Source organism: Lepeophtheirus salmonis, unplaced genomic scaffold (assembly GCF_016086655.4).
Source record: "Lepeophtheirus salmonis unplaced genomic scaffold, UVic_Lsal_1.4 unplaced_contig_9894_pilon, whole genome shotgun sequence".
Classification (NCBI taxonomy): Eukaryota; Metazoa; Arthropoda; class Copepoda; order Siphonostomatoida; family Caligidae; genus Lepeophtheirus; species Lepeophtheirus salmonis.
This window is the reverse complement of record NW_027297058.1, coordinates 1-8,718: the sequence shown is the minus strand read 5'-3', so window position 1 is coordinate 8,718 and position 8,718 is coordinate 1. Positions and strand designations below refer to the sequence as shown.

The 8,718-nt window shown below is 30.7% G+C and overlaps 2 long non-coding RNA genes across 2 annotated transcripts; one reads left to right on the top strand and one right to left on the bottom strand.

The window, feature by feature from the left end:
• The first annotated feature begins 1,087 nt into the window (after positions 1-1,087).
• Positions 1,088-1,560, top strand: LOC121131705 (uncharacterized). The gene is made up of 2 exons (XR_011784280.1): positions 1,088-1,314; positions 1,383-1,560. It is a non-coding gene; the product is annotated as an uncharacterized lncRNA (long non-coding RNA).
• A 5,867-nt stretch (positions 1,561-7,427) lies between these two features.
• On the bottom strand, positions 7,428-7,944 carry LOC121131704 (uncharacterized). Its single transcript, XR_011784281.1, has 2 exons — positions 7,674-7,944; positions 7,428-7,605 (listed from the first exon to the last, which is right to left on the bottom strand). It is a non-coding gene; the product is annotated as an uncharacterized lncRNA (long non-coding RNA).
• Positions 7,945-8,718: the final 774 nt, after the last annotated feature.

Sequence of the window (8,718 nt, the reverse complement as noted above, 5' to 3'; positions counted from 1 at the left end):
TATTGGAAAATCATTTTCCTATACAATGAACGCTTTGTAAGATATTTTGTTATAGTTTCTAGCTTCCTAAAAGTCTTAAGTCCTTTATCACCCTTCATTCCCACTCACAGATGTTTTGTTCACAATTATTAGTTAAAAAACAGTTGACGACATCCTATAAATCATAGAAGTATACATACTTAAGCTTTGTGGCAATAACGGTTATAATACATAATGTTACTCAGGGTTACCTTTTATATGCATGAAACTTGCATTTCCAGCTTCCAAACAATTGAATGATTTGTTCTTCCTCGATGCAGTGATGTCTTTCCAATTGAGGGATCTTGGTTAAAGTTTATATAGAATTGAACATGCTTCTAAGAATGACTTCACTTCCTTGAGGTTTGATGGAGTAGAAAAAGTTCTTGGACGAGAAGCTCATTTTACTACCAACCATCCATTCTTGTACAATGACAGAAGTATGGGCAGGAGCTCAGTCCCACTGAAATACATACGTGCCCGTGTTGGACTTCTTTAGGGTCATGGTGATCTATGGGATCTATAGAATAAAATAAATAATTTCTTTAAAGTCTCCAGAATCCCAATTTGATTTTTAAAATGCCTATCAACAGCACAGTTTTGGATCCCTTCACAACTCTAACTTAACAGGAAATCGTCTCAAACTCTGTGTTAATTTTTGGAAGATAGTATCATCATAGCCCCATGAGATACACATGAGGAAAATTTCCCTAGGCATCTTTGTATATCTCAATCCAGATGTCTTTTGTTTTTTATCTTGAGCTAATTTACTTTCTGAACCTTTTTTGTTTATATTTGCTTTTATTACGAAAAACATTAAAATGACTTAACAACATATCTTAAGTTCAAAGAATACTCTTATACAGAACGTACATTTTGACCTAATTAAATAGTTTGATATCAATTGATTTGTTTATTTTGTGTAAATATTTATGTGTATGATAAAAATTTTCACATTACATGCATATATCATGCAGGAATTAGTTTTGGCTGGTGCATCTTACAAACAAAGCTGAATGATAAGAAATGATTCTGATTTAACTATAAAAACACAAGAAACCCGATATATGGAGTACAAAAGAATTTAATTCTCGAAGAAGACAACAAGACTCTAAATTATACAAAATGAAGTTCGTTTTGATGTTTGCAACTCTTATTGTTGTTTGCAACTCTGTTTCCATCCCAGTTGAGGAAAAGTTGGACAACTGTAAGCTCTGCAAATTCATTTTTAAGAAGGTGAACGCTGCAATTGCCGATGGATTAGGCCTGGATAAAATTGTCGATACCATGAAAATCGTAGGATATACATACTTTATCAACTATCTATATTTATCCAACCTCTCTGTTACATTTTAATTTTGCAGGAATGTAAGATCTTCTTTATGTATCGTCCTAAATGGGAGAAGAAATGTTATGCATTTGTAGATAACGTTGTGAAACCACAGCTTGAGGGCCTCATGGGACATATTGTTCCTCCCAAACAGACTTGTAGATTCCTTGGCTATTGTTAATTGAAATACAAATATTATAATGAATCCTTAATATATTAAACAATCGTTTATTTTTTTCTTTGTGGAAGGAACGTGAGTTACAATCATTTGTTTGTCTCAAGTATGGGTATTGGAATAGATTGTTGGAAAGATATTTCTTCTTAAGAGGAAGAGAAACTGAGTGAGAAATGATTTTTAGGTACACATCTCCTTTCCTCACAATAATATATCCCATCATTTCTGCACCTTGCACACGTAGCAGTGTTAGTGCAATTAAATCATTTTTTAAATTGAGTAAAACATTCTTTAATTCAGTTTCCATTGTTGATTATCTTAGTTTTGGATATAATTGTACGCTAATTCATCTATCATCTGATAACTGTGTGTCAATAGTATTGTAAGAAAAAATTGATTCCTTTAGAAACCCCTTCATCAAGAACAAATCATTTTTCTAGAATGATTGTCTTTTGTATAGAAGGTATGAGTATAATCGTTTATATTGTTCCCAACATCACAGAAACCAAACGAGGACATTATAGCCTTCCATCCTGTACTAGCACGAGTATGGTCATTTACCGAATTTGGTTGAATGTATCTACACACTTTGAGCTTTAAATTGAATTCTCCACCAATGATGGTGGGTAGGCTTGAAATAATTCACAATAGTCTCTCTTCGAAGAGAGAGAGAGGCATCGTTGTTGGGGCCGTATATACCAATTATAAGTATCATCATTAATAGGTCTTGTTATGTTAATCATATAATTTCTTCTTCCAAGATTTCTTGAGTATTTATAATAAAATCATTTTTTCTTATTTATTTAATATTTAATCACTTACTTGTATCTATCAAATGCTTGACTTAAAGGCTATTTTGAAACGAATAAACAATACACTTTATTTGTATAAATGTTGATAACTATTATGTAGTACCCAAATAAAAGTTTAGTCATATCATCATATAGAAATTTAATTATCCAAGTTTTGTTACAGGAAATATGCAATAGTTTGTAAACTATTTTTAATTTTATCAATTATTGTGTTTTTTTTCCATAATTATTTAAAATGTAGATATTTGTCTCATTGGACAGCATTTATGAATATTTTAATCATCACTCATGTGGAAGTTACAATATCTTATATATTAATTTGGATTAAATCTTATTAACAAAATTTTATATGATTTGTTTAAATATATAAATTATATAACTACATTTATAAAATAGGCATTTAATAGTACACCTGTGGAATCAGTGTAATTTGAGGTGTTTACTCTAGACAAGATGCAGTGAGGAGATAGAGTTGATTGATGACTTTGTGTCAAAGGTCCCAATGCAGATCAGATTCCGTAAGTATAACTGTGAATCCTCTGGTTCCTCATTAGTAGGGATATATACTCTGAATCACCTTTTTACTAAATTTTGACAAATAGCTCTGGAAAAAAGCAAGATACTCTCAATAATCTCACCAAAGTAAAAGAAAACATGAATGTTGCCTTAGTTTTGGCTGAGTAAAAAGGGCAAACGTAGCCTTTTCTATTGCAACAAGGTTTCGAATTAGTAAAAAGTGCCCCCCATTCGACATTTCCATTCTAGCAACTGCGGTAATTAGGACTACAGGGACAAAAAACAATGCCGTATTTGGGTAAACGCTACACAGGTTGTAAGGGAAATAACTAGCTTCTTAAAGTTTGTCAAAGTAAAGACACATATAGTCATTAAAAACAGCGTATTTGCCAACATCACAGTCAAGGGAACCCCTGTGAAGTCTCTGGTATGGTGAGAATTCGTTATCACCTAAGTCGAACAACCCATACAGTGATTAAAGAATTGGATAAAACTAGGCCCCAATGCTATCAAAAACCGTTTGACAAATCCAGAAATGGACATGGAGAAAGTTAATCAAAAGTATGAAACTGTTTTGTCAGAATCCCAGAAATCGTAATTAAAGATTTCGATGGCAGAGTGCATATCAAGGATGAAGGTAAACATAAATTTATTAGAGGTGGTTTGGTTCCACTAGTGCTTCGAAATAACACCATAGTCAAACTGTTGTGAGAGATATCAAAATGGGATTCCCCAATTGCTACGGCTTGGAAATCTAATAACCCAGTCTGTATCAGTGCAAACTGCAAGCTAACAATATCGCCCATCGTGAATAAATAACTATTTTTCCATCCCCTATCCGGACGAATACTTTGCGGGGTTAGCTGGAGCTGATGTTTTACGAAACTAGATTTTCAAAAATGCTTTAAATTAAATAAGTTTACATGTCTAACGCATTATGACCGTCATTGCCAATAATCATTAGTATAAATTCTTCTCCTGAGTGTCTAGTAGCGATTTTATTTTCAACAACCATTTGAATTTGCATCTCGTAAACTATTCTCTACAAAAACAAATTATTTCCAAATCAATAGAGAAAATCTACTAGGATCACTTAAGGCGAGAATAAATTTGAACGATATCTTTTAAGTTGTCAATTAAAAATCAGGACGTATCTTAGACCTCTAGAATATATATTATCTCAAAGCCAAGAACTCAATTCTGTCCATACCGTTATGCTATGCCTTGCAATATTTAATCAAAAATATCCGTGGCACCTCCAACTCTAATTCAGATTTTTGTCACGAGATTAACATATGTCCCAAAAATGCACAACATTGGATGTCATCAACTGTTTTTTTTCAATAATAATAGTGAACATCCAATAACCGTTATCCTTATAGGGCATAGCAGGGGATGGAGAATATTAAAAGTAGGGAGATGCGCGAATATGTTTCGTTTCCCGTGAATGGAAAATTAATATATCTTTAGACTTCAATGCAATCTGACGTTGTGTAATTACATTGCAAGACAATATTATTTGGTGCAATTTCCCTAAATAAAAAAATGATTCGTATAGCACTGCATAGCCAGAAATTACAGGAGGTCTCTGCCTTATGTGGTTTCAAACACTCAGGATTTCGCATAACACGGCCCTTGGAATTATTCTGACTCCCCGTAGAGTACGGTATATTCACCTCATATCGAGTTATTTTATTTTATGATAATAAATAATAAAAAAATATATATTCAACTAAAAAAAAATTCTATAGGTGTTGGAAAGTATAAGCTTGCATTGAGGGAGATTCCTGTAAGTATTTGATTTGATATAGCTATCCATACAACTTGTAGTAATTACTTATAAAATAAACTTCATTTAAAAATGTTGCCAAAAAATATTGGTTAAGATCAGATTGTTTAAATTATATAATATTAATATGAACGGATTAAAATTCAGGTAAATATCTGATTAAGTATTTGGTCTGGTGTACATTATTTTTACTCATTTATAAGGGGAAGCTGGAGGGACTGTAAGCCCCTCATCTCCCAAATTAAGGATTTTTTTATTCTTACTATATAATTTAATATTTAATTTTTTTTTCAAAAAATTTCATATTTGAAATTAAATTTTTCTTTTATTTTTTTCAAAGAATTTAAATTTTTGTGAATAGCTATAGATATTTTGAAATTTTTCTCCGAAAAATTTAATATTTGAAATATAATTTTAAAAAAATACCTTTTTTGTATACAAACTTTTGATTTTTGAAAATTTTATTTTAATAGCTATGAATGGTAAAAAATTTTATCCTAAAAATTTAATATTCGAAATTTTTTTCAAAAACTTTTATTTAGAAAATTTAATTTGCCAATTTATTTCCAAAAACCTTTTTTTATATACAGCTTTGGACTTTTAAAAAAAAATTTCCAAAAATTTAATTATTTGAGAATATCAATGGTTTTAGAATTTTTTTTCCGAAAAAAAATTAATATTACTAAATAACTCTGGATTTTTGAAATTTTTCTTTGAAAAATTTTAAATTTTAAGTTAGAAATCTTTTTCCAGAAATAAAATATCTTTTGCGAATCGCTCTTGTTTTTTTTTGTTTTTTTGAAAAAAATATCCAAAAAATTGTTATTTTTTAAAGCCAATCTCCTCCCAAAAAAAAAAAATATATATATTGCTATCTATTTCATACTTCCTTTCTTTTTCTTATTTTCTTGTATGTTCTTTAGTGTATTAAAGTACTGTGTTTTACGTATTATAAATAGTCTCTTATTTTGTAATTAAATTACGAGTATAGTTAGAATACACATGATCTTATAAACAGTGTAGTCATATTCCTCCAGGCCATTTCTTCTTCTCATTTGTCTCTCGGTCATCCTGGATCTCTCCACCTTATAAATAAGTTTGTGTCTCTCCCTCGTCAAGACGCAACATATATATAATCCTGTGCATGATGAATAAAATATTTTAATTCGAAACCATACTCAAAAAAACAAGCAAAAATAGAAAAAAGTGGACTTTGAAATATAGTTTCTTCACCCGTAATCCAATGTCAATCCTCAATTATTTTTTGAGTGCAACAACTATTAAATCACTCAAAAACTAATCCTCCGACTATTACTCTCCGACTTACGTGGGAACACACTCTTAGTGGTCTTTGTATTTAACATTTTTTCTTAACGCGATAGTTTTTCGATGATATCAAAAAATCCTTGAGGGGAAAAAAACCCAATTTCTGCAAAGGCCTCTGTTTTTTTGTTTTTTTTTTATCGTGGCTGATGAAGTCGAGTCGATACGTGTTCTAGTCAACACAACACTAAATTATATAAATATGTATATTATCTATATATATATACATCCTTGCAGATGATATAGAAATTGGAGAATGAACTGGGTAAATTATTTTTTTTATGTGTGTGTTTTTTTCGTAATATGAACCCAATAAAAATCATCCCATATCCAATTTCAAATCTATGTATCTCTTTGTTTGAGATGATAATAAATTAAACAGTATGTAAATAGCTTATATTGCATACATAATATAAAATGCTACGCATATTACAAGAAAAGTACTGACTGAGTTAATTCAAACCGTTATAATTATTAAGTACAGTTCAATAAAATAAAATTCAGACATAAGGGTGTAACAATGAAATTTTCCGAGTAATTAATTTTTTTTGCACTCAGTAAGGTTTCATGTCACATTTCAAGCAATATTCCAATACAAGGTTTATTTTTCTTGCGAATTGTTTTTATTTAATCAAAATTGAATGAAAAATGAGTGAATAGGAATTAAAAATGCAAAGGGCCTTCGATGCTCTTTACACCACGGATGTTGATACAAAAAGAATTTCTCAAGTACCTAAAGGCCAAGATCAAGGAAGATTCAGCAGTATCAATGTGCCGTTTAGCTGACGACAATAACGTGGACGAAAACACCATCGGAGGAAGGGTATTTTATGATGATGTGGGCCTTGAGATTTTTGTCATGACTCCAAGAAAAAAAGGACTTAATTAATTGAAGAGTCATCTGTCTACTGTGAAGATCTTCTTTGACAAAAAGATATTCACAGACGACCAGGTTTTGAACAGTAGAAACGGCAGATTTATAGTAGCTTCGCCTGAAGTAGTCCAGGGTGTTAGGCTTCAAATATTCCATTAAATGAACGATTTTTTCGTGCATGTTCTTCCAAGAAGTGCTACTATCTAAATATAACTATTCCAACGACCCACGTATAGTTTATAATATTTAATAATAATGGCACGAATATTGCACCTGTTGGTTTTTTATTGACGCATTAAGGATATGTACATTTTTCTTGTGAAATTTACTGTATTCCTTACACCTTTTTGTTTCAGGTATCTGGAATCACTGATGCAGGGGGAAAGGATAATATCCTATTGATAAAAAACCTAATAACTTTCCATATTTAAAATAAAGAAATATGTTAAATCATTTCTCACTCAGGTTCTCTTCCTCTTAAGAAGAAATATCTTTCCAACAATCTATTTCAATACCCATACTTGAGACAAACAAATGCATGTAACTCACGTTCCTTCCACAAAGAAAAAAATAAACGATTGTTTAACATATTAAGGATTCATTATAATATTTGTATTTCAATTAACAATAGCCAAGGAATCTACAAGTCTGTTTGGGAGGAACAATATGTCCCATGAGGCCCTCAAGCTGTGGTTTCACAACGTTATCTACAAATGCATAACATTTCTTCTCCCATTTAGGACGATACATAAAGAAGATCTTACATTCCTGCAAAATTAAAATGTAACAGAGAGGTTGGATAAATATAGATAGTTGATAAAGTATGTATATCCTACGATTTTCATGGTATCGACAATATTATCCAGGCCTAATCCATCGGCAATTGCAGCGTTCACCTTCTTAAAAATGAATTTGCAGAGCTTACAGTTGTCCAACTTTTCCTCAACTGGGATGGAAACAGAGTTGCAAACAACAATAAGAGTTGCCAACATCAAAACGAACTTCATTTTGTATAATTTAGAGTCTTGTTGTCTTCTTCGAGAATTAAATTCTTTTGTACTCCATGTATCGTTGTCTTGTGTTTTTATAGTTAAATCAAAATCATATCTTATCGATTCAGCTTTGTTTGTAAGATGCTCCAGTCAAAATTAATTCCTGCATGATATATGCATGTAATATGAAAATTTTTATCATACACATAAATATTTACACAAAATTAACAAATCAATTGATATCAAACTATTTAATTAGGTCAAAATGTACGTTCTGTATAAGAGTATTCTTTGAACTTAAGATATGTTGTTAAGTCATTTTAATGTTTTTCGTAATAAAAGCAAATATAAACAAAAAAAGGTTCTAATTTCATTGAGTTACTCCAGTATCTACAGAAGTTAAAGTTATGATTCCAAGAAAAACTCTATGTTAACATTGAGTCATGAATTTTCTGTTACATTTGTGTCAAGTACTCCAAGGTTACAAGGGGTATTTCAACTTGAAATTTATAGATGCCATTTTTCAAATATAGTATTCATGAATAAAAATCTTAGTACAAGATATATTCAAGCATCATAATTTCATCAATCTTCTATCAATTGAGTTGATTGTTGATTTAGATTTATTGGAAAATCATTTTCCTATACAATGAACGCTTTGTAAGATATTTTGTTATAGTTTCTAGCTTCCTAAAAGTCTTAAGTCCTTTATCACCCTTCATTCCCACTCACAGATGTTTTGTTCACAATTATTAGTTAAAAAACAGTTGACGACATCCTATAAATCATAGAAGTATACATACTTAAGCTTTGTGGCAATAACGGTTATAATACATAATGTTACTCAGGGTTACCTTTTATATGCATGAAACTTGCATTTCCAGCTTCC